Genomic DNA, 27,768 nt, shown 5'->3' with positions numbered 1-27,768 from the left:
TAAGTGATCCCATGATACAAGCCCTTACATAATATGGTCCAGTTGCCTGAGAACTTGGGTCCTGAGCCTCAGCTCAGCTCCACAACTGAATTATGTGGTTCTGTTTACCTACCTCTGCCATCCTGTAATAGTGCAGTTCTAATATTATGAAGACCCTAGACAGTGGGACCTGACCCACAAGAACCTCAAGACAAATTGCACCCCTTCAGCAGATTCTGGGGCCCAAGTATGTTGGCATGAAGTGGAAAGAAGATCAGCAGTATTCAAGGTATTTCAATCATGCTGTTAGATCTATAATCTTAATTTTCTGCTAATGAGTTCATTATGAACTTATTTTTACAGTTATTAAAAGAAGAGGGGAAATGGGTTTGATATTTACTAAGTTTATATGTACATTTGGTGTGGATACATGCATATGTATATCTATATACTTGTGTGTGTATATACATGTATGTATATGTATATGTATACATATATATTATAAGGCTATGCGTGCATACATATGTCTGCATATCTCTGTGTATACATGTATTTGCATATACATGTCTGCATATGAGCATACATGTGATGCAGGTACATGTGTGGAGAGTATGCCCTTGTATTAACTACAAAGTTTGTCATTTTTCAAAAATCATTTTAAAAAGCTCAGAATGCTGGAGGTGATTCTATGTAAAGGTGTTTCCACCAAGGCTGATGATTTGAATTTAACTCCTGGGATGCATCCAGTGGAAGGAGAGAACTAACACTCACAATCTATCTTCTGCTTTCCACAGGCATGCCATATCACAGGTATGCGCGCATGTGTGTGCACATTCCTTAACATACACAAAATGAATAAATAAAAGGTAATACATTTTTGACAAAATTCAGTAAACATAGGTAACTTCCTTTGGTAGAGTCAGCATTTAATCCTACATACAGACAATTTATATAGGAATTAACAGGTGGTGATATGTGGTTTGTGATGGAGAATGGAATTATTCTGAGCCAACTGGAAATGGCCCAAAGAGAACTAACTCCCTAAGAGTCGCCAGTAAGAGACCTTGGTGGAATAGATGCGAGACATGGGGCAGGCTTCATGGAAGAAGGCTCGGTAGGATACCCTTTAGCTAAAGAGACAGTAAATTGTGTTGTTTTCTATTCCCCTACATGCTTCTGTCCCAAGGTGTTAAGATAACAGAGAGAGAGAGAGAGAGAGAGAGAAGGGTGAAGGGGGACTGTCTCTGCATGCATGAATGCATGATGTGTGTGTGTGTGTGTGTGTGTTTGAGTGATGATTTGTATAGGATATGGATCATGAATAAAGACAAGACAAGAGAACCAGGTCTGGATGTTAGTCCTCCCTGTCCTCCTTGTTTGTAGAGTGACTTTTGTCATTCCTCGCTTATATACCCTAGGCTAACTGGCCTGTGAACTTCTAATATACTCCCATCTGTTTTCCATTTTCTATGACACAGGGGTTACAAATAATGTGTTACTCTGCCTGGCTTTTTTACATTTTTAATGTGGGTTGAGAATGCAAATTTAGGTTGGCAGTCTTCTGCAACAAACACCTTACCCACTGAGTTATTTCCTCATCTATTCCCGGGGATTTTTTTTTTAATTCATTTTGTCCCCTCAGCTACAGTTGAGAATTGCCCACTTGGCACTTTCATTATGCTAAGTACATCAAGATAAGGGGCTCTCCAGTGTCAGGTGGCCCACAGGGCATGCCCTGGTTCATTTAAGTAGCAAGCATCTCTAGGGTTCTTTTGCATGGTTGCCTCTTCCACAGCTTGTGTCTGTTCCTGTGGTGTGGCCAGTTTCCAGCCAGTCTCTACTGGGCCACAGGCTCTGCTGTCCCTTGTGTCATTATTGTCCTCAGTTGTGAATGTGAGATCGGTTCAGGCTCCTTTGCTTATCACGAAATAAAAATTACATTAAAATAGTCGACAATTGGATCGACCTCAGCCTATGGTGCTGAGGGCAATTATTCCTCACAATATTTGTAAATGTTTGTTCATTATCCTTGACCCTCAACCCTGTGAGTCTTGCCAAGTCTCCTTCCAACTGGAGAACTAAAGGCACATAGAGATTAAATAATTGTTAAATGGCACTGGCTGGAGGAATGTGTGCTTCTCTGCTGACTCTGCATCCATTGTCTGTCACTCTTCTGGATTATCAGTGCCCAGAGTGGAGCAGGAACCCCTACTTGTTATGCTTAGTCCTCACCCACACTGGCCATACCCACAGCTAAAATGCCCTACTTTTATTATGCCAGACATGGTCTTCCAAAGAACACTGCAGAAAACCTAGTTAATTATACTTTCAATGAGATGAAAAAAAAAAAAGCAGTAAAGGTTAAAAGCAACTGTTTGGATAGCTATAGTAACATCCAGATCACAAAAGGAAAAATACACAAAAAGAAACATGCTTCTCTTTCCACTATTGTAAGCATATGGCCAGTAGGACTCCCTAGTAAGGATTTTTATTTCACTTAACAAAACCAGTTTTCTTTTTATTTTCAATGACACCTGTCTTGTAGAGTCACTCTTCTTTAAAGGGACATAAGTATGTGACCAAGGAAAAAGGCAGAAAGCAGAAATATGGGAAGAACCACATGATCTGATGCTGGGAAGAGGCATCTTAGAGACTGAACAGGCTCGTTGTCATACTTTGAAACATGCAGGAGAGTTATCCAAAGCAGAAATTTAAGTGACAATTGATGAGAATCAAGAAAAAAAGGCATCCTGCTTGAGGTCTCCGAGAATCCTTGAAGTGTTGGAGAGACGACTTCTATGAGTCTGTACTTAATATCATGCAAATAGATTAAACCTGAACTTTCCTATAAACAGCATCCCCTTGGCATCTCAGCATAGCATGGCTGATAACTTGAGTTGTGTCTCTCAGGGCAGCTTGAGAACAGAGGAACATCAGAAGTGGCAAGGATCCTACCTCCGTGCCTGGTATGACTCACAGAGCTGAAATCTGTCCTCAGGAGAAGCTCTGTCGATGTGGGAGGTTATATTTTCCAGTAGTTCGTTCATCAGAGGAGAAAAAAAATGCTCTCCGCCACACGCATGGGTTGTCTTTGTTACATTTCAAGCACATTGCTGCCCTCATATGGTACAGCTCATGTGTTGTGTCAGCTCATGTGAGTCTCCTTCTAACAGCATGTGGAAGACAGTCCTTGCATATTGACAACAGACTTGGTTACTAAGATGCTTCTAAGAGAGGCATTATGGTTGCACAAATGCTGGATCAGCCAGCAGGTCATCCTGTAGAGTTGCTATGCTTGCATCATGGCTTTGGGATTGATGAGAGGCAATAAGGGAACGAAGAAAGTACAGACACATAGACATACATACAGAAGAGGAGGGGTTGGGTGGGCATTGTGTTCTGGTGGACCACCAACATTCCAGAACTCTGTGTTTATTTTATACGTCTGAATTAAGAAGGTAGACCTATTTTCTTAACATAATTCACATACCTTACTTTTACCTACTGTTCCCTAGTTTTGCATAATGTAAAGCTTTATAACCTGCCCTGTCCTCACTCTACACACAAATCAAGGAACCCAGCACCATTATGCTCAAATCGCCTGCTATCCCTTCCTTCCTTCTTTTTAACCTCTGTTCATTCCTCTCTCCCTCCTTTCATTTTTTTATTTTCTGAGTACACATAACTAATTGGCTTTTAAAGATGCATTGGTATATTTGATGAAATGCCAGGGTTTGCTGAAAGGCCAATGCTCTGTTTCCTATATATAGGATCTGCAGTTATCAATCCATCAAGCAAATTAAATCAAACATTCACTGAGATGTGCCATGACATTTTGATCAAAATAATTTATTTGATTCTTCTAAGAAATTGATAGAAGATGGGAACTAACAACTTATGAGTCTGTCCCTAGCAGCCTCTACCCCATTTCTAATAACCCTCAGAAGCCCTTGCCATGAAGGGAGTAGAAGCCCTGGGTGAGTGATTATGTATTGTTAAGGTGGGCATAGCAATTCTGAAGACACCAGTGCCTCAGCCCCAGTGGAGTGTCAAAGTCTTACCCTTGATGAGGCTCAGAGGGATGGCACATCTTTGCATGGGGTTCTGAATGAGGACAGTGACCAATATGCACCCAAATTAGCAACTGCAGTTTCCTCCTCCTTGCTAATTGACAGTTTGAGATTGCTTGCCTACACACACTTCCTACTGAGACTAGCTAACCCCTCCCCATGTGCTGTCTGTAATAAACATGCTGAGTTTCAGGGTTATAGAGTAGTAGGTGTGGTTCCAACTGAGCATGCACCCCACTTGACCGCAGCTTTTCTGTATGCTTGTATTTGTCATTTCTTTCCTTCCTGTTGCCCCTCACTAGTGTTCCAATACAAGATGCACAGGTCAAGACACTGAGCAGAACCAGGAGCCCCTGCTCCATTCCAGCAGCCTCTTCTTTGTCCCCAGCCGCCCTTGCCCCATCCCTAGCAGGCCATGTTCCAGCAATCCTCCTCTCATAACTACTGGCCCTTCCTTGCCTCAGTCTGTTCATGCCCTTCAGTGAATATCTATCATTGCCAGTGCCAATGCTAACCTGTCTTGGTGGCTGTGAAACTTGGTGTTCTAGTTTATATCAACTATCAACGTGGCTGGATCTAGAACTACCTTGAAGGCAAATTTCAGGACAGTTCTCTTAGGGATTTTTTAGTTTGGGTGATTTAGGGCACCCACCCTAAATATGGGAACCATGAGTCCTTAGGAGAGGGTCCCAGACTGTATAAAAAGGAGGGAAGTAGCTTTGTAATGACTGTAGATATACTGTCACTGCTGCATCTCGCTGCAGATACCATGCCTTCCCCAAGGATAGTCTGTACCCTTTCTCTATAAGCCAAAATAATCCTGCCTTTCTTATTTTTATCATAGGTCTCGTCAAAGCTACCATGGAAAGTAACCGAGATATATGGGTTTTAGTTTTTCTTATAGATTTTCATTATTCTCCTCCCTTCTGATCATTGTACATGCGGATGTCTCATGAGACCTTCAGAAGTATTGTTTTTCTTTATTGCCAAATGTCATTTTTATTCTTCATTTCAAAAGTCATTGTCCCATGTAGAAAGGAAAAAAGAAAAAGCAAAGGGCAAATAAATGAATAATAAATATAAAATCATTTCCCTTGCAAAAGATCTAGGCTTGTACAGTGCTACATAATAAAAGGATGTCCGTGAGAAAATCTGAGTCTCCTCCTCCAGTTTCTTTCATTAAATGTTTATAAGAGCTTCCTCCTCATAGGTATCAGATGACAAGCCAATAAAATAATTCTTGGAGCATTGCTACAATAAAGCTGTAACTTATGTTCTTGCTATTCTGTTTATAACAGCCTGCGATTCTAGTCTCACCACCTTTTCACCAATTTCCGTTCACAAATTTTGAATTTGTTTTGGCTCAAAATTATATATATATAACAAAGTGATCCTGAAGGTCCCTGAGTAAAGGTCAGATCTCGCTGATTGGAAGTGTCAGGACACTAGGTGACCCACTGAGGTTAGACTGTACACCCTGCTATAATTATGCCCTATAACCCAGCTTCCTAGAAAGGTTATGAGGCCCCTGGAGCTTGCTCACACTACTTCTAGTTGTGTTTGTATGCCTCCCAGTGCAGACTTTTGCACGAAGGTGTCCCCTAAACGCAAAGGTAATTAAATTAACTGTGGAGTTGGTAAAATATCGTTATCCATGCCCCAATCCCCACCACAGGAGAGCTGCTGCACAGTCACCTTGAAAAGAAAAAAAAATCATCTCATGGCAGCAATTTCTAAACTCCTGGTAGGTATGTTGACACATGATGTGTTCTTTCTTTAATGCAGTATTGCCCCTCTGGGGCCATCAATACAGCCCACAGGCTGGGGCTGCTTTGTGTGGCCTTCTGCAGACAGTGATTACCCCACAATTTCTATAACACAGCCACACTCAATAACTCCAAAGCAAGCCTTGGAATTAAAGCTTTGTGATTTTTGTATTACACAGGATGAAAGGGGTCCTGTTGTCTGCCAAAACCAAATCAGGAAAATTGACTAGAAAAATACATGGGCTTTCCTGCTGTTATGAGGCAGTTACTGCGTCTGAGCATCCCTCTCAACTCCAGCCCCGTGTAGCTTCCTTGAGAAGGTAAGGACCTTGGTGGTAGTCCTCCTCGTACTGGGACCCACTTTACATACGGCTAGTGCCCAACAAACACTTGGGAAATGGCTATATCCTTAGCACCACTCCCCCTGAAAAAATAGCTGAATAATTGAGTCAAACCAGTAGCGTAAACATAGCAGAGATGTCGGAAAGAGAAGTTGTATTGTGTTCTATTTGAACATGAAGGTCAGGACAGCTTTTATCCTTAGCTGATCGGGCTGAGACCACCATTTACATTTTCTTGTCCTCCCTTTGATGCGTACATCACATGCATTTCTTTCTGTGTTAATTGCATCTTTTGGCAGTGTACACCGCTCTTATTTTTTTTTTGTTTTCATATTTATAAGCTAAATGGCATAGAGCTGAAATAATGATAATAATAAAATCCAAAGTGCTAAAATGGCTGTTCTGAGTCCATTTTGCTCTAAGGAACAACCACTCACTCACATTCCATGCAGTGCTCTGTAGAAAAACTAGAAAGCTTCCGGTGTGATGAGAATCAGGACGCAGTTTCAAGGTCTTGACTCTCTCCAGGATGCTCCAACTTTCCATTCCTCTGGCAGCTGAGATAACCTGAGCCTAATATGTGATGGGATGGTGATACCAATCCATCATCTGAAAGAGCTGCTCCAGGAATCGTCCTGGGGCTGCTTGCAGAGCCATACCACGCTGCAACATTAAAGGAACCATTGGCCCAATCTGTAGTGAACATCAGAAGAAGCAGGTGGCCTACATGTGCTCAGTAGTGAGGGTGGCTTGGGTTCATGAAAACAAGGGTTCCCACGGTCTGCTCAGAGTGAGTTCCACTGGCTTCCCAGGGCACCAAGCAGCAGGTAGAACATATGTTGATACCTCAAGCACCAGTGACTTCTCCTTGTAGTCAGCTCTTCTGCCTTCACAATTTGTCACCAGCTTGTGTTCACAGGACACAGTGGCAATAAGGGTCTTATTTAGTGGGGTTGTGATCATGGTCAGCAATAGTGAGGAATAAGAGCTCTAGGGATAAGCTGGTATATTAGAAGTTGATGTTTATTAGATGTGTGTATGTAATGAGGTTCAATCTACAAGCACAGCAGATAAAAGATTAGATGTAGCCTTTTGTAGGAGTCTGAGACGAAAATCACAGTGAAATAATCCTTTGTATTATCAAGAAAACAAACATGTGAAGCATCTTTATGTTTTTCTTAATAGCAAAAGAAGGTGAGTTACTCAATCATTTTCAGTCCTTTTCTCTACAGCTGCTAAAAGGCAGAGAGTTTGTAGATAATTGCACTTAACCTATACATTTAGGAAGCATATGGATCTGCGTGCTTCCAGGTGTGCAGAGTTTCCGCATACATGGTAGGCACCATAGTAATGTTTTCCAAATGTTTTCAAGAGATGAGAAGGAAGCAGATGTAGGAGACAGACACACGAGTTTCAGTCATGGAGCTTGTTGCCATGGCAACAAGGGAGAGACTGGGGTCAAAAGCCACTGTGCCAACCTCCTCCCAGCTCTGAAACTGATCTCGAGCCTGAGGTATGGTCCATGGGTAAAATCCCTGAGATGATATTCTGTGTCTCTGCTTTGGGACAGGACTTCCCAGGGAACATGCCTGAAAGGCCAGGGAGCCCTTTGCAAGAATAGGAGGAGAGCTACAGAGACTTGAGCTCCAAATTCTACAGTTTTCCTCAGGGATTCCACTCCACAATCTGAAAAGTATCACCCCAGATCTCTCTTTCTGTGAGGACATTATTTATCCTTCATATTCCTGGGGTAGATGAAGCAGCCTGAGCCCTTTTGCATATGCAATCAGGCTTTATTATGCTAAAAGCAATTTTTGAAGTTTATGATTTTTGCTAAGTCTGTAGCAGTTCAATGTGGGTAGCAAGGACATATGTATCTAAGCCCATCTGTCATTTCCACTAGTGATGAAGCCAAATTTATAATTTAGCTCCCAAAGCCTAATAATCACCAAATGTTTCACCAGACCCCCTTGGCCACTCCCTGAATAGAAGAGATATTTAAATGTAATTCAACGAAGATGAAGTGCTTCCACGTGGATATTACAATATTTTTTTGAAAATTGCCCCATCATTTTTTTCTGCAGCAAGATATCTCTGACATATTACATAATTTACTCTCTCAAAGTCCTGAACCTTTGACACACATATACATGTATTGTAGACATGTGGGCACTGGCATGCCAGAACCATGGAGCACAAAAGTCAGGGATTTCTCTCTGAGACACAGGAATATTTATAATATCCTGGAGTTCCTAGAACAAAGCTCATCTGATATAAATTATCTTTGGGAATAATACATAAATAAAATATATTAAAGCCCTTATGTATCATGTATGTTTTTTAAAAGAGTTATAGGTTTTACTTTTAGAGCAGACACACACACACACACACACACACACACACACACACACACCTTGGTTTTCAGGACAGGATATCTCTGTGTAACCTTAGCTCTCATAGAATTTGCTCTGTAGAGCAGACTGGCCTCAGATTCACAGAGATCCTCCTGCTTCTGCTTCCCAAGTGTGGGAACTAAAGATGTGCACCACCACCTCCTGGTGAGCAGCCCTATATTTGCAGGGAATCAAGCAGACAGCACAGTGCTCTCATACACTCCTCTGGCCTCACAGTTTACAGTCTTTACTCTAATGGGCTACATGTAGCCCATTTTAACATGTAATGGCTCAAAATGGACACTATTACTATCCAAAGTGCATAGTTTGTATTACAGAGATCACAACCATCCGAGTCTTGATGGATGCATAATACCATATATCCACCATCCAGTATCAGGCAGAATAGTTCCACTGCAAAAAATTCCCATTCATGAATTCCGCCCTTTAAGAGTCTTACTTCACATAATATGAGGTTCAGACATATATTGTTCTATTTCTCTCTGAAGCACTCAACACTGGAAATATCTCTAGACACCAAATCCATCTATTTCCATTTCAGAAAACCTTTCTTATCTTTTTATGTTTAAAGGACAGTTTTACTAGGGTCATGTGCTGGCTGGTTTTGTGTGTCAATTTGACAAAAGCTGGAGATATCACAGAGAAAGGAGCTTCCCTGGAGGAAATGCCTCCATGAGTTCCAGTTGTAATGCATTTTCTCAATTAGTGATCGAAGACCTAGTCCATTGTGGATGGTGCCATCCCTGGGCTAATAGCCCTGAGTTCTATAAGAAAGCAGGCTGAGTAAGTCAGGGGAGGCAAGCCAGTAAGCAGCACCTCTCCATGGCCTCTCCATCAGCTCTTGCCTCTAAGTTCCTGCCTAGTGTGAGTTTCTGTCCTGACTTTCTTTAGTGATGAACAGCAATGTGGAAGTATAAGCTGAATAAGTCTTTCCTCCTCAACTTGCTTCTTGGTCGTGATGTTTTGTGCAGGAATACAAACCCTGACTAAGACAGGATAGAATTCTAGGCTGGTGGTTTTTATGTCACTTTCATCATTGTAAATACATCATGCTTCGCTCCACCTATATGTTTTATCAGCAGAAAGTAGATGCAATTATTATTTTGTAGGTCATGGTCCATTTCTGGACACATTCAAAGTTTTATATTTGTCTTTGGTTTCTTGAAGCTTAACTATGAATCTTAGGTTGTAGAGTTTTGATTCTTATTACCCTGTTTTTGAATTTCTAAAGCTGTGGTTTGGAAGTTATAGACATGTCCCGAAGTCCAGGGTTCCTTTCTCAGCCATAGGCAATGTGCTTACAAGCCGCCTGCGATAGTCTCCATTTCTGTTAAAGCAATCTTAGTGGTTCCTGACACCTTCTTTCAGCTCTTTTGTTGTTGTTGTTGAAAGTTGGGGAAGCATTGGAGATAGAAAGAGTGTGGGAAAAACCTCTGTCCAGTGTTTCTAGGTTTTAGTTGCCACTAGAGAAAGAATTCAGAGACCAGACAAAGTAAACAACTGAGAGGAAATTTTATTGTAAAGTGAATGTACATATTCAAAAAGGAGTATGGGCATCTCCGTGGAAAGATGTTCAGGGCAGGTTTTTCAATAGTATCTCAGGGGAAAGGTTTAGTGAGAAGCAGCCTGATTCATGAGCTAAGGTGGAGGACCTACAAACAGTTTAAGATTTTCTGGAAATTAAATTGACTGCTCTTTTCTCTCTTTGTGTGGTATTTTTGGGTATGTCACGGTGTCAGATGCATGATGGAGTAACCAGTATTCCCATACTGATGATTTGTAGATGAGCCTGTAGTGAAGCAAAGGACAGTTAAAGCTCATCTCAGTCAGTCATGTGGGTCGCAGCTGATTTAAAGGGGTCTCATGCACACAATATCTTGATGTCACATGGCTCTGTGGTTGCTACAACCTTGAGCCCACATGTAGTTTGTCCCAGTGTCCTCTCTGCCTGCCCAGCCCACTTCACTCTTCTTTCCATCTTTCTCCTTGTATTACCATCTGTTCTTGTACGTTGCTCACCCTTCCATTAGATCCCTTAGTATATAAATTATGATTGTTTTAAATTCCCGACCTAGTAATTCTTAATCTTTGTCAAATGATAGTATTTATATACACTAGTGATAACAAAGTAGCAAAAAAAAATAAGAGAAGAAACCCATTTACAATAACTACAACAAATAAAATAGATGGGATAAATTTAACTTTAAATTTTTATACTAAGATTTATAAGATACTGGTAAAAAGAAGTCAAAGACATAGATAAAAGACAGATATCCTGAGCTCATGAGGTAGAATAATTAACATTGCTAAATATCTTTACTATATAAAATCCCATAACAAAATCCATTTGTCATCGTTCACAACAATAGAAAAATATTAAAATTAACACGCAGTCACAAAGATCCCAACAGCCAATGGCTTTCATTAGTGCCCCTGGCTCCTTCCTTTGAAAGTAGACACAAAGATATAAGAGTGGTGGGCTTTCCTTCGCAGAGAGATGAGTCTCCTTCTTTGCCAATGAGGCTGGACAGGCTTCAGGGCCTCCACCTCTCCTTCTTGCTTCTGCTGTCCTGCATCAGGGAACCTGGTAGAGTACCTGAATGGTCCCAGAGGATTCTTGTTAAGAGACAAAAAAAAAAAAAAAAAAAAAAATCCCTGAGCATGTCTCTACTCTGCTGACACTAGAAACTTTCGCTCCCCCGCATGGTGGCTAACCTGTCATTTCCCATTCATCCCCCCAGTTTCCAGGGTGGCAGTTGGCCCATACATAACCTTGATTTACTGAAAGGCCTGAGGAGAGTTTTGATTTTCAATCTGTTCATCTGCTTGTTCATTTCAGTTGGCTGTGGCAATAACCTATGTTTGCTGGGCCAGAGGCTGCGAGCATTCTCACTTCTTCATGGCTTGTGTCTCCAAGTACATAATGTCAGTCTTACCTGTCTCAGGTCTTGAATATAACAAGCACTGAATCTGTTGTGGACTCCTTTGCTTTGTAATAAGTGATTTAGTTTTCTAACCATGGGCATGATGCTGAAGGTATGAACCATCTTCATGTACTGCCCCAAGTTTGGAATTTTTCTCCTTAAACATGTGTCAATCTTAATATTGCCAAACATATGGAAATATTTTTAAATTCATAGTTACAATTTCTGTGTCTGAAATAATAAGTAGTATGTAAGGCTGGGTGAACATATTGGGAGCCATCCCTCCTGTCTCTCTGTATCCAGAGTCCCCTCAAACACTGAGATGATAGAGAAACACAAAAAAGGAATATTGTGCTTTTGTTTCATAAAAACTAAATGCTTTTGAGGGAAATGATGGCTTAGTCAGGGGTGGGTGCAAAATGGAAGAAAATGCTTATGTTTACATGATGGTTCAATCACTAAGGAAAGCACAATAGCTCATGATAAATATTACAAGAATGTCTCATTGTCCTGTTTATGCATACACACTGGCCAGTCAGCCTGTGGCCTTTCACTGAGTGCCACTCACCCCATCAAGAGTAACATAGAGTCCCCCTAGTCACCTGGCGACTGAGGTTTCTGATTTGCAATGTAATGAACAGCCTGATCAATCATGTTCATTCTGAAGGCTCATTGCAGAACTGTAATTAGAAAGGTAGGAAGTCAAATGGTGACATAGGATTGAAAGAGTCTTAGAAGCCCCTTTGTCCTCTGCCACACTGCAAAGCCTATGGATATGGCTAAATCTGATTGGCAGCAGGGACGGGCACATGGCAAGCAGGAGTCTGTGTGTTCCCTCTTACTTACCATGCTGTGTACAGAGAAGAACTATGGTACCTGGGACATCATATCTATACTTGATTTTGTACTATGCTAGAGAAGGAAATGCCAAATAGAAGTCACCAGCACAAAGGACATAGTGGAAAAGCTTGAACCAACATAAGGTCTGCCTACATCATTGCTCATAACTTAAATCACATATTCATGGCAGGGTTCAGCCTCACCTAGCACAGGACTGGACACAGTATAGCAGTGGCTGATGGACTCAAGGAACACCTCATTACCTATTTGAGTTGGAGTGTCACCTGACATGTCACTCAGCACACATAGAGAGTGGCAAGTAGATGCCTCTTACTTCCGTTGTCCTTGAGAACAATCCTATAGGTAGCTGCGCTAACTTGGGTCCATGAGCTGGTCATGCAGCAAACAGGCTCGCCAGCCTTGGTGTCTTCCTAGAAACTTCATTTGGCTAATTCCAAAGCTTGTTTTTACAGACCTTGAATTTCTTCTCTTTATATGTGAAATATTAATAGATTCCAGAAAACCTTCAGGAAACTTGAAAAATTAAAAATAAACTGGTAATTTCGTTTGCAGTCTTTAAATGTCCTTTAAAATCTTTGCTTTCATTCAAGTGTTTGACTTGTATAATGGATATAGAAAAATCTCTAGTCACATAATTCCTCCAGAATTCAAAACGTAACTACTGCACAGTTTTTCTAAATTTCCCTTTGCTATTTTTTCCAGCTGGCTCCACAGTGATATCACAGCTATTAGGGGACAATCAGCTCACGGGTGGCGCTGTAAATGCTGCTCAGACAGACACATCTGCTGCTCTGACTTGCGCAGCTCCTTGGGCTTCATTCTGGCTCAGAAGCTCAGTCACAGGGTTCTAAATAGGAGCTGGACCAACTGGGACTTCCTGCGTCAAGCGACTTTGTTTGGAATTGTTTTGCTTCTGCAACGCCCCCTTAATCAAGTAATGCTGTGGGTATTTTGGGCATGTGAGCATGTGGCTGTGAATAGATGCTAAAATCTTCCAGCTTTCAAAGATTCTTGTGTTTCTTTGTGAATGTCTGTATGACAGTCCCCCAGCATATTTGAAAGGAAGCATTTGGCTTATGGAGGCAGAAAAGGGTTGCTTGGAATAGAAGGTGTCCACTCAGCCTCCCACCCAGTGAGAACTCTGACCCAGCACCAAAGCCCATGGACAGAGTCATTTTTATGAATTAGGTGTTCTATGTGATCCTTCTTAGATCATCATAATACTCTTTAAATCCACAACATTTTGTGTCAAGTATTGCCTCCTCCTCCTCTTCTTCCTCTTCCTCCTCCTTCATATGCACTATGCAGCCCAGGCTGCCTTTAAACTACTGAATTTTGAATTTTAATTTCCCAAGTTCTGAATTATAGGCATGTGGTCATTGTGTCTAACCAAATCTCCCCCACGCCCCCTCACCAATTTGAAAAATTATTTTGAGAAACCATATTGAAAAATACTAATTAGATCAAAAGTGAATGTTTCTGAGTCCCTCTGTCTGGAGTCGGGGCTACCCCAGTTACAATGCTACCCCAGCCTGTAACAGTTTTGAGCCTCTCTATGCTGAAAGCTTGAGCTGCCAGCATGTTTTTATGAAGGAAGGCAGGGTTGTCATGCTTTACCATTAAGTACTGTTTTCAAAAATTAGGAAAATTAACTTGTTAATCTCATCAATTCTAACTTTCTGTCATAGCTTCCGGATGTGGTATGCACATATGAATGAAATCCCTTCCGATTGTGAACATGTAGAATTTATGGGAATAGCCAGATCAGTAGACCAAGAATAGATTTTGGGCATTAAGACTGAACCAGCAGGTTAGTCTACCTCAGCCCCTTGAGAATGTAGAGGATCCCCACTAAAGGCTGTAATTCCTTCCCAGGAGTGCAGCCAAACTTTTTCCACTATGATAACATTTTCTTTATCCTATATGATGGAAGAACCTCAAAAATCTATCACAATGTCTATCCTAAGTGGCCCTACAGTCTGAGTTTACAGTGTCTTGCCTGTGCCCTGCTGCAGGCCTACATGATCCCTAGGAGGTCACATGGCTGCACCGCATTATGCTGCAGTCCTGTGGGCACATGGCTCTCCTGTGTCCTGCTGCAGTCTGTTTGTGTATCTCTTTCCTCTGAGTTGTGTATGATCATTGGAATCCCAAGTCAGAGTAGCTGAGGTCACCTACACAAGACCTTCATGAGATCAAGCCTATGAGCATTCCTTTGTGGAGGAAAAGTGGGGGTGAGGGGAGGAGGAATCCTGAGCCCCAAGAGGTTTATGACCATCAGGAGATCTTCAGGAAGCCCTTCCATTCCTGAGGTGATATAGGAGGTAAAAGCTTAACTGATGGAACTCTTTTGTAATGTAGCTGCTATGCATTGCCCACAGGACTTCTTAGTACTGCCCTATGTTCATAGTCACTTATAGTCACCTATGTTCATGCAAGTAACCTCAAGTTCAGTTCCCTGGACTTGAATGGAATCCTTTCTTTGGTTGACCGGTATTCTCTCTGAAGTGAATAGCACTTATTTTTTGTCTCTAGGAAAAGCTACACAGCATCTGTGTGTTTAGCTAATAGTAGGTAGCATTTTTGATCCTTGAAGAAAATCCACATATGTGACGGTCACCTTAGGGCCTAGTGATGATGCTTCATATCCAGGGGATTCCCTGGGATTTCTCCCTCAGCTCCTCTGGGAAAAGACCCGTTGTTTGGCAGTTATGATTAGAATTTGTCTTTTTGGAAAAGTCCTGGAGAACCGACCAGTCTTCCATGTGTGTGTCTTGTCCAAGCTCTGAGAGTGGCTTTTGATGTCTGTATTGGCTAATTGTGTGTCAACTTTACACAGCTGGAGTTATCACAGAGAAAAGAGCTTCAGTTGAGGAAATGCCTCCATGAGATACAACTGTAAGGAATTTTCTCAATTAGTGATCAAGGGAGAAAGGCCCTTTGTGGGCAGGACCATCCCTGGGCTGGTAGTCTTGGTTCTATAAGAGAGCAGGCTGAGCAAGCCAGAGGAAGCAAGCCAGTAAGAATATCCCTCCATGGCCTCTGCATCAGCCCCTGCTTCCTGACCTGCTTGAGTTCCAGTCCTGACTTCCTTGGTGATGAACAGCAGTATGGAAGTGTAAGCTGAATAAACCCTTTCCTCCCCAACTTGCTTCTTTTTTTTTTTTTAAACATTTTTTATTAGGTATTTTCCTCATTTACATTTCCAATGCTATCCCAAAAGTCCCCTATACCCTCCCCCGGACTCCCCTACTCACCCACTCCCACTTTTTGGCCCTGGCATTCCCCTGTACTGGGGCATATAAAGTTTTCATGTCCAATGGGCCTCTCTTTCCAGTGATGGCCGACTAGGCCATCTTTTGATACATATGCAGCTAGAGTCAAGAGCTCCGGGGTACTGGTTAGTTCATAATGTTGTTCCACCTATAGGGTTGCAGATCCCTTTAGCTCCTTGGGTACTTTCTCTAGCTCCTCCATTGGGGGCCCTGTGATCCATCCAATAGCTGACTGTGAGCATCCACTTTTGTGGTTGCTAGGCCCTGGCATAGTCTCACAAGAGACAGCTATATCAGGGTCCTTTCAGCAAAATCTTGCTAATGTATGCAATGGTGTCAGCTTTTGGAGGCTGATTATGGGATGGATCCCTGGATATGGCAGTCTCTAGATGGTCCATCCTTTTGTCTCAGCTCCAAACTTTGTCTCTGTAACTCCTTCCATGGGTGTTTTGTTCCCAATTCTAAGAAGGGGCAAAGTGTCCACACTTTGGTCTTCGTTCTTCTTGAGTTTCATGTGTTTTGCAAATTGTATCTTAATATCAATGAACTCAATTCCCCAACTTGCTTCTTGGTCATGATGTTTGTGCAGGAATAGAAACCCTGACTAAGACAGTGACAAAGCAGAAGGTCTGCCTCTTCTTCATATCCATATAGTTACATGTGCTATATGTGCTCTGGTGCTAAGCTTCTTTTCCATTTTTTTTTTTGTTCTAAACATTTCAATGTGTGTGTGTGTGTGTTTGTGTTTGTTCTATGTACTTGAAAGCTGACCTGGTCCTCTGAACTCTGAGGGCCCCATGAAAAGTACATTATAACAATGACTAATTAGGGTCCATTTGCCACAGAAAAAAATCTGTAGGAATTGGCAGCAGATAGGCCCCCAAACTCCCTGAAGTTCTTTATTTTTAATTTTCATGTAAAATAGATCAACTTGATCTACCATGTGGTTCACGAAGAAGTGACAGTTGGGTAGGGTGGGCATGCAGAGATTCTAGAGAGGGGCAACTGAGGGTCTGGAAGCAGACACAGGAAGGGAACCTGAGCATGTCTCTCCCTCATGCTCAGCAAATTTAGTCCTTGCTAGACTTGAAGCAGAAGCTTCAGGTGCCTGGTGGACTAAATCATGTGTGAGGCAGCTGTCTGCTGGACGATGACTAAGAGGTCTAGAGGAACTACTGAAGCAGCAAACTGGGACAAGAGAAAGGAAAGACAGAGACTGTACAGTGATGCTTCATGGGAAGTGACCATGGTAGAGAGCCAGGAGCTTCACACTCAGGGTGTCAGTGGCTTTAAAAAGGGAGCAGAGTCTGGCAGCAGATGTCCTCACCCAGAATCCGAGTCCCAGGGACTGTTGCTGAAGCTAACCTGAAGACAGTGGGTTAATCTGAAATATGTGATTTAGATGTTTTAAATTATTTTACAAATATGTGGGAGTTAGGGAAGAAGTACAGGGTGATCTATCTCAGAGGTGGTATAAACAGATCTCCAAGAGCCTCAAAGAAGAATCCCTCCAATGGGATGACATGGAGGATGGCAAGTTCAATCATTATCAGTAGAAATAAAAATGAGGCACTGAGATATAGACAGGCCCAGGCACAAGGAAGATGAGAATAGGAGCCCTATGTCCAGAACATACTAGATGATTGTGGTATATAAAGTTTGGCAAAGTCCTGTGGAGTAGTGTAAAGAAGATGGGCAGTAGGTCACAGATCTCCAGGAAGAGGTCTTTGTCACCAGCTTTTAGTAGCTATAGTTTTGGAGGTTTAGTCTATGATGATGCCCATGGTTTTAGGGCTCTGGGGGACCAGCATATCATGGAAAGAGCATGTGGTCCAGTAGAGCTGTTCACTTAATGCTGGAGAATAACAGAAAGAAAGGACTAGGGTCCCATGTCACCATTCATTGTACTTTTCTAATGTGCAAAGACTTCCCCCTGTGCCTCTCAAAGACCCTAACTCCCTATAGTTTGAGGACATGTAAGATCCAAAGCACAGCAAGAACTCAGAGGACCACGGAACTAGGATTGGGGACTGAAGCACCTCTCTCTGCCTCTCTCTGTCTCTCTGTCTGTCTCTGTCTCTGACTCTCTGTCTCTCTGTCTCTCTCTGTCTCTCTGTCTCTCTCTCTGTCTCTCTCTCTGTCTCTCTCTCTCTCTCTCTCTCTCTCTCTGTGTGTGTGTGTGTGTGTGTGTGTGTGTCTCGTATAGGAGCTGAGTATATGGCATGTGAGCTGGAGGCTTGTCTTGGGGACAGAGACAAATGAAGTGGTGGCCCAGGCCAGTGACAAGACTTTGGAAGTCCAGACAGCCTGCACTGCTTGCTGAGAGCTTTTAAGTAGCTGCTGGGTGCCTCTGCCCTGGTTCCTAACATGGAGGCCTTTGCACCCAGTGGCCATGCCAAATATGGCGGCTTTCACTTTGCATAAATGAATGGGTACTGATTCTCTTCTTTAAGCTCACTCTCAACTGTGGCTCATAGCCAGAGGACAGGAAGTAGTGGGGTATTTTTACAACAGAGCTGGAGTGCAGAGGGGCCTTGTCCTGCCTGGGGCTAAGAGGGTGTTTGATGGCAGAGCTGGGTCCACTGCCAAAGTCCACATTATTATAATGGTGTTATCTTCTTTATCACTCTGCCATGCTTTTTAAAGAGGAATCAAGTTTAAGTTTCATCCTTCTAAGCCATGATTACTCTACCAAAATCCAGAGAGAGAGAGACAGAGACAGAGAGAGAGAGAGAGACAGAGAGAGAGAGAGAGACAGACAGAGAGACAGAGAGACACAGAGAGAGAGAGACAGAGAGAGAGAGAGAGAGAGACAGAGAGAGAGAGAGAGAGAGAGAGAGAGAGAGAGAGAGAGAGAGAGAGAGAGAGAGTCCTCCAGCCCCATATTGTGCAATGTAACAGTAGGCAGGACTTGTCCTTCACAAATTGTTGATTTGCAGGGTTGGCAGCTGTTCTAGGTTAGAGCAGGGCATAGTGACGACTCAGTTTAACATTCTGGGGTGAACTGGCTAAGAGATGCTGAAAGGGATCAGTTTACTTGTGAACTTGCAGAGAGGGTAAGGGGGAGGGCAGCCGTCAGGGCCCAGGAATGGCCTGCAGGGATACAGACACCATCTCGCTAAGGTTGTCAACACACCCAGGATGGGAATCCTATAAGAACAATGCACTTCTGTCCCCTGAACAGGGAAAAGGAACCAATGCAAGGGAGGGGCCTCCCTCACCTCAGCTCCCAAGAATCACACAGACACACAAGGAGCATTGCTGAAGGAATTAGAGGAGAAAGTACACAAAACCTGGAGGAAATTGTTCAGTGTATTAAAAACAAAATGAAATGCATTACCAGGTTTGTGGTGCTGTAGATCTCTGACCCTGGGAGGTGTACCAAATTAAGATGTGCTTTAAGTGGGCATGTCTTAGCACACATCCTGTGACAGTGTGCTTTGAGAATTTACTTCTTTAAGTTGTATATGTGAACCAGGTCAATTTCAGGCCCAGCTATAGATGCCTGGGGACTCATTTACTTATTCTTGTTTTGTTTTTTCCCAAATGTCTTCAGCTAATCCTCAGACGCTAAGCCGAGGATACATAGAAGAGACTGGAAAGTGAATAAGGTTGGAGATCTTTACAAGTGAATATTTGCAAAGGGTGGTGATCAGGGGTACATAACACAGTTTATCTGACAGAGAAGCCCTGAGCAAGATGGATCTCTTTCACATTGATGTACAGGCATAATCCAAGACAGGTTGGGACCCACAAAGAGGAGACCTAGAGAGATGCCAAATTCCTCCTGAGCCATGTTATTAGAGGGAGTGGATCATGTAGCTGTGTAGCCCCTGTTCTTACTGTTAGCATTTTATGGCTAGCCGGTTTGTGTTGTTCTTGTAGCTAAGACCTGTCAACTGCAAGGGAGGAGACAAGGCTCGTCCTTGTTTCATGTGAGAGACGGTAATATCAGGGGATTTCCAGCCAAGGTCTTCACAGGGAAACAGACCCAGGAAAACGCAAGTAGCTTTCAGCCCCAACACATCTCTGTCTGCTGACATGGGAACATATGGATGATGAGGCCCAGCCCTGACCTCTGCCAGGAGGCCTCACTAAGGATGGTTTGCAAGATAAAAGGTTAGAAGAAACCAAATGTCCACCGCTTTGATACGAGTGGAAGCATCATGGTATTCAGTGAAATATCACACAGCAGCCCCAGACACCAGTGGACATCTAAGCATGTGCATTTGCGTAGGTCACTATTGGTAGCTATTTCTGTCAACTTCTTGTCACATGCATCGTCAAAACACAAAGCATTTTATGAAATAACTAAGCATCTTCAAAACTGCATTGTCAGTTCCTCCAGGAAACTGCCGGGAGAGCAATGGAGGAGCCGATGGGGATATCGACGTAGCATCATTTCCTTAAGTGATAAAACCAGACAACAATGTATTAGAATATTCTCACATTTGTTTCTGGTTTTTTTTTTTTTTTGTTGTATATAGCCAGTATGGGAATATAAAATTATTTTCTCTATTTTCAGGGTGATATAATTTAAAAAGAGACAATATGTGCTTAAATTGCTAACGTTCTAGACATGTAAGAATTTTTGTTATAATTTTATAATTTGTCTAATGGACTTATTTTCCTTATTTTGTGCTTTCTGTGCTCCTAATTAAAGCCTATTGTAGCTTTGGGAAGAGCTTGCATGTACTAACATGTATATACTAAATCACACAAAAAATATTATCAGTAGTTTCAAGGAGTCAGAGTACCATGAGCCAGTGTATAAAGGCATGTGAACTACTCAGGGAGTTGCACATATATGTGCATGTATGTGCCTCTGTATATGCTCATGTGCTTGTGTGTGCATGCATGTATTTGTGCCTGATGCAATCCTTCTATGTGTGCATTGTGAGTACATGAGTGCATACATGTGTGTACCTCAGTGCACTCTGAGTATTTCACTGTGTGAGTTCATGTTTCTGGGTATGCCTATGTGCCTGAGTACACGTGCGTACATGTGTAATAAAAAAGCATGCAAGTGTGTCCTTGAGACTCAGGGGCCTTAAAAACTCTGGGAAAGCTCAGTGAATGCTGGGGGGTAAGTGAATCAACACTCCTTAAAGTTCTTTGTCTTGTTAAAGTAAATTCAGAAGTCCAGCACATGACTCTCAATCCCACAGTGTTTCTTTCTCCTTTCCTTTCCTTTCCTTTCCTTTCCTTTCCTTTCCTTTCCTTTCCTTTCCTTTCCTTTCCTTTCCTTTCCTTTCCTTTTCCTTTCCTTTTCCTTTCCTTTTCCTTTCCTTTTCCTTTCCTTTTCCTTTCCTTTTCCTTTCCTTTTCCTTTCCTTTTCCTTTCCTTTTCCTTTCCTTTTCCTTTCCTTTTCCTTTCCTTTTCCTTTCCTTTTCCTTTCCTTTTCCTTTCCTTTTCCTTTCCTTTTCCTTTCCTTTTCCTTTCCTTTTTCCTTTCCTTTTTCCTTTCCTTTCCTTTTCTCTTTTTTTCTTCTCCTCTCCTCTCCTCTCCTCTCCTCTCCTCCCCTCCCCTCCCCTCCCCTACACCCCTCCCCTCCCCTCCCCTCCCCTCCCCTACCCCCCTCCCCTCCCCTACCCCCCTCCCCTCCCCTACCCCCCTCCCCTCCCCTCCCCTCCTCTTTTCTTTTCTTTTCTTTTCTTTTCTTTTCTTTTTTCTTTCTTTCTTCCTTTCCTTTTTAAAAAATTGCTTGTTTGTCTCCTAAAGAAAGAATTAAAGGGTGAATATATATATATATTTGGATGGGTGAAAATATGAGAGGACCTAGGAGGAACCAGGGGAGGGAAAAACATTATCAGAATATATTCTATGAAAAATCTATTTTTCAAAAAAAATTGAATTTCTGACATTGTTTAAATTTGTCACTGATAATTACTTTGGATTTTGAATATTTTTGTGTCCATTGGTTACTTATATTTGTTATTTCACAAAGTATCTGCTCTTATCTTTAATTATTTTTTTCTTTGGGGAAATGGGATAGGATGCAGAGCCTTGTATACATTAGCCACATGCTCAGGACCTGTACCTCAGGCAGAGAACTTCTCAAAATTAATACATTTTTAAAATACTAACAAAATTTTAGAGGTAACATATTGAGTTTAAAAAAATATTCTGCTGAGAATAACGGTAAACTCTTAAATTTCCATCTTCCCAAATAACCTTCAAAAATATAAAATTATAAGATAAATGTTTGTAAAAAGAAATACACTCACAACATATGGGATAACAGAAGTTGCTCAAATTTATAATTACCTGTAAAGAGAAAAGGGAGGGGTGAGCATACCTTTCACACTCCTTCACCAGCCTTTGCAGTGAGCACAGACACTTTAAAAAGCTAATCTAGTGAGCTGCAGGCAGTCATAAAATCACCATCATTGTGAGAAAAAGCACCCAAATATGGCAATGATGGAACGATGTTCTGGTATTTCAGAGAAGAGACACAGGAAATGACCAGATGACAGATATATTGTGAGCTATCAATCTCTAAAGGTATTGCTCTAAAAGACTGGTGGACGAGGGAGCAGAGATATTGTGTTGAAACTGGTGAGAGTACGCAGAGCCACAGAATGAGGAAATTTTAAAAAGCAACCAATACACCAGTACACTCCACCTCCACTCACATCAGAAACGTAGGAGGGACACAGCACATGAGCAGAAGAGGGTGCTGTTGAGCTAGGAATTTAGCAAGCTACCAAGCCCCCCCAAATTAATGAGGATATATTAATTATGATAAAAGCACTACATTAAGATCAATAGCAGAAACCAATACTAAGTGTTCCTTTATCCCCTCCAAAGAAACATGAGGTCGAATAAAATGTTAATTTATTATTTCAAAATTAGGTAACTATTCTCAATAATTATTTGAGACAGAAAAGTTCTGGACACTAACAGCACTTTTTATTTGCACTAACATGAAAAAAAAATTAAAAAATAGAGTATGTTGAATTCAGAAAAGAAATGAAAGAAAATATTCCCTACAAAAAGAATAAATTAAAGGAGATCTATAGAAAACTGATTTAATTGAAATGGTCACAGTTGTATTGAATATAGTTAGGAAAATGGTCAATATGGTGAAAAAATAGTCAATGGAAAAGTAGAGCTGGCTGTAGAGAAAATAGTTGAATTAGTGTCCATGAATGAACTAGGACTAATCTTTAAAACCATGATCTAAGAAGACTTCCAAGCCAATCAACACCATTAATCTATATATTTTAACCAGTATGGTCAAGAGCATGACACAGAATTTAAAAAACAGAGAAAGGGAGAGGGAGGGGAGGGGGAGGGGAGAGAGGATTGTCAAAGCCACTAGTGACACACCAATGATGATATACAAGACAATGGAATTAGTAAGGCAAGATTGGTGTGTGACATAACTCAAAATGTCATAGAAACTCGAGGAAAGATAGTCCAGGGAGAACAATTAGTTCCCCCAGAGTCTTTCTTCAAGTTTTAAATATACAAGAACTTAGGGAATTCTGTGTTCAAGCTTTCTCAGAGGAAAGAGTTAGGAGCTGAGATTCACTCACTAATCATTATCATAAAGACTGTCATGGGGGCAGGGAGCAATGCATATCAATGTGTTTCCTAAAGGCCTGAAGCTGAAGAGCATCAGAGTAGAACAGGATGTGGGATTATTTCTCCTAGAGGAGACCTTTTCTATCCACCTCAGTTAGGGAGTGCAAAAATTAAAAAGTGATTCCATCTAAGTCTTGCTCGCTGAGCTATTGAGCTCTTTGGGGTAACTTACAAGAAAATGGGTGAAGGGTGGTGTTCCAAACCATATGGCTTAGGGATTAACTTATTGGGATAATGGGGAGAAGTTAGGGTCAAGTGGAGCATGGGCTCTAATGGAGACGCTCCAGCAACAGCTCAGAAACTCTGTACATTTATTATATCTAGCACCAATGTGGAGGTGGCTAGTTGGTTTCTGTTAGGGGAGCAGTCTCAAATTGCAGTCATTTGAGAGGAGAAAGCTGCTGTTGATCATTTCTGCACATAAGGTCACCATCCTCTTGATTTGAACTGTGCAGACCTGGTCCAAAAGGTTTCAGTGAAGAATTTCAATATGTGGCCTAGAAACTATTTTTGTAGTATTTTGGTAAATAATATAGCTGCTTTTTGCCCTTGTTTGAAGAGTCTGCCTGAGGCTGAAGTGAAGAGTCCCAGATGAATTGCACTGACAAACAATGTCTTAGTAAAACCCATCATAGACTTTGTTCTCTGGTTAAGTCTCATAAAAAGCATTTTAAACAAGTGTATCAAGCTTGGAATGGAAAAATATAAGATATATGGCTTGGGTATTAATAGGGTACCAGGAAGTGAAATGGAGCTGAATTAATTTATTCAAGGAGATAACAAATTAAGGGAGTGGGACTTTGAAGCAAAATCCTACCTAAGGTATGGTGGTACACACCTGTAATTCCAGGAGACAGAGCCACGCAGATCTCTGAGTTCAAGGTCAATCTACAAAGTTACAGGACATCCAATCTTAGGCAGTGAGGGTGTTGGAAAACAGAAATTTGGTAATAGAATAAGGGGGGGGGGGCATGTTCCAGCCCCAGCAAACAACATAACATGGTCACTTCAGCCATGTGTCTCTGGCTTTATGGTTAAGAATAAGAGGGACTTCTGGGATAACTGACGCTGGTTACCTGAAGCTAAGAAATTAGTGGTGATTAAGAAGAGTCCAGAATCACTGAGGTGAAATATTTTGGCAAGTGTTTTTCTGAGACACAAAGAAGCTGTGTTCCAGAGATAGCCAAATTTGTACCTTGTGCTAGACTCTACTTGGTAATGTGTAAGACTCACCCAGGTGGTACTGATTTTGAAGGTATGAAGGGGTCATGAAGAGAAGCTGGGGCTGGCACTGTGAGAGACCATGGAAGGCCATTGCTGAAGGTGCAGCCTCAGTTGCAGTTGATGGCCCAGGACTAAAGGGATCATGTAAAGAAGTTGAGGCTTGGCACCATGAAGAGAGCCTACGAGAGGCTATTGTGAAGCCTAGTTGTAGCAGAAGATGCCAGTGTATTGGAGATGCCAGTACCATGGGGATGATCACCGAGAGCAGCAATGGCGTGGATCAACCTGAGCTCAGCATGCTACAGAGAGCAGAGATGGAGAAGTGACACCAGCCTTTTGGAGAAGCCCAGAAGATCATGTGTGGATTCCAGACATTGAAACAAGAAGCTGTAACATTGAAGTTGCATTGGAGACCCATGATGTTTAAGATGCCAGAGTCATGGGATATCTGCTCAGGAAAGCTGCTAACAGGGAGTGGAACAAGCCCAGGAGAAAGAAGTTTGTTGCAGTCAGCAAAGATAAAAAAGGAGTTGGAGATCTGAAGACTGCTGTGACATCAGAAATGGAGATGCAGAGTTTGGAGTTTGTCCAGTTGGTTTCCTGTCTTGATTTAGGAAGTACAGTTAAGTGATTGGATGGATCTCAGAAGAGACTTTGAATTTTGTACATTTAACATTGTTGAGACTGCTATAGACTATGGGGACTTTGGAAGTTGGACTAAATGAACTTTTATTTAATCATGCTATGGCTAGATACGGCCTCCATAGACTCATGTGTTTGAATAAGCCTATGGGATCCAGGGAGTGGAATGTAATGGTTTGTATATGCTTGGCCTAGGGAGTGGCACTGTTGTGAGGTGTGGCCTTGTTGGAGTAGGTGTGTCACTGTGGGTGTGAGCTTTAATACCCTTGTCCTAGCTGCCTGGGAGTCAGTATTTGGCTAGCAGTCTTCAGATGAAGATGTAGAACTCTCAACTTTTCTTGTACCATGCCGGCCTGGTTGCTGCCATGTTCCCACCTTGATGATACAGGAGTGAACCTCTGAACCTGTAAGCCAGCCCCAATTAAATGTTGCTCTTATAAGACTTGCTTTGGTCACAGTATCTGTTCACAGCAGTAAAACCCTAACTAAGACAGGGTGATTAAGCAGAAAGTATGCAATGCTTTAAATGATGAACAATACCTAAGAAAAGCTGAAGTGAGGATCAGAAGAAAACCAGTGTTCTTAATGCTTCTTTTAACACAAATCAAACAAATTGAACCAGACAGAAAACATTTACAGGTGCTGTTCTTCAATCTACTGGCTATAGAGAGCATTCAGACATATCACAAACCCACTATCTTCAAATGCTTTGGTTTTTGTGCATGGGTCTGGAAACAAAGATGAAAACAAGACCATATACATTTCTAGAAATAGATTCCAAAGCATAAAACTTCATCATATGATAGAGATAATATCTTACATCTTGAAAGTGGGGAAGGACTCCTTCATAAACAGTTTTATAATATTATAATATATAATAACTATTAGTCATCCAGTCACGGAATGATATGTACCTTTCATCCCCCATCATTGTGAAAAACAAACTATAAGTATATCAAGAAAAAAAACTTTTTAGAAGTTAAACCATATGTGTACTAGACAGAATATGAGCTTATTACCCTTTAATGTGGAATAAGAAAACAATTTTCTTCCACAGCTCAAAATCAAGATACATTAGAAAAAAATGATAGCTAAATTTGATGTTGTTTAAATTCATGGCAAACTCTATAAACAAATTACCAAATAACCTTAATTACATGTGGAATTTTTCTGCCTCATTTCTGGGGGATTTATCAGAATAATTGGTAGACACTGTTTACAATTGTCTTAACCTGTGAAGATGATAATGTATCCAAAGGTTTTGATAGAGAGACTTGGGCACAAGATGCTTACAAGATTCTGAAAAAAGCATTTCTTATTTCCTGGGATACAGAGGGCTGTGTGAACACACTGGTCGATTTTCGCTTCAGAAATGAGATCTAATAAGATTTGTCTCTCAATTTTAGTTACTGTCTAGAACCACATAGAAGGAAGAAAGGCCTAGGGATGGTTGCAATAGGCAAAGCTCAAAGGTATGTTTCATTATACATAGTGGCTCATTGGCCACTTGTCTTATTGATAAAGAATATAACAGACTCTCTGCCCAGTTATTGGCTGACAGCTTATGTAACACAGTATGAATTTGGTGTCACACCCAGGCATGCAAACTTTGTAGAATCAGACCGAAAAAGTAACTGCATTGTCCTAACACAGGAAGAAAAACTGCCAAGAAGAGACTAGCCTGAGAGAGGCCAGCTGTGTACTCACGAGATGACGACCTAAGTAGGCTAGAAGGGACCTCAAGACCATCCTGTCTAGAGAATTCTGCAGTAAATGTGCTGTGGAGATCAATGGTTCCCCAAATGTAATACTATGAACATCAGTGATAAGAAATGTGATTCTGCAATTGAAAAGTTGAAGAGCTAAGCTAAAATTTTCACTAAGGAGACTTGACTACACGCCTCAGTTGGTAGAAGAAAGAATATCCACTTGAGGACACATCACTGTGGTGAGGACCAGGAAGAGAAAGGGAGAATAATGAATAAAGAAGAGAATAAATAGTCAGAGACTCCAGACCCTGCCTTAATCAGCTCCAGCTGCTACAGAAAACATTCCACACACTTGCTGGCTGATGCACAACAGAAACTTGTACCTCTCAGGATGGTGGCTGAAGGCCTGAGGCATGGGCCAGTTGGGGGCCGGGCAGTCCAGGGAGGACTCTCTCTGGCCTTAAAATGTCTTATTTTCAGATAATAACTTCAAGTTCCACTGTCTGAAATTGGAGCTGGTATCAGGCAAATTCAATATTGAGAAGTCATTTTTTTAAAAAGGAATGATAAAGATTTACTTTGGGGATTAATTCAGTAATAAGAGAGGCATTCTTTTCTTAAGAAATCAAAATTGACAAACCTACTTGATAAAACAAGAAAAAACTAGAATCTTATATAAAATTAAGAAAGAAAGGAAGATCATGAAAGATCAGAGGGACTGGGAGAAGGCTGAGGAGTTTACTACAAACTTCTATCTGCCTGCAAATTAGATAAACAGAATTAAGTGGGCATATTTCTAAAAAGACAGAATAAAGATACAGACTTAAACAATTAAACAGAATTAGTAAAAATAAAGATCTGAGTTAGTATCTGAATATTTCTCCAGGTTTGGGTTTGACTGATGAATTCTACTGGGCATTTGAGAATAATTAAAAACAAAATTTCCCCCAAATTTCCAAATAAGTATCACATT

Source organism: Mus caroli, unplaced genomic scaffold (genome assembly GCF_978045245.1).
Source record: "Mus caroli unplaced genomic scaffold, Mus_caroli_1 scaffold_14, whole genome shotgun sequence".
NCBI classification, from domain to species: domain Eukaryota; kingdom Metazoa; phylum Chordata; class Mammalia; order Rodentia; family Muridae; genus Mus; species Mus caroli.
This window is presented reverse-complemented; position numbering follows the sequence as displayed.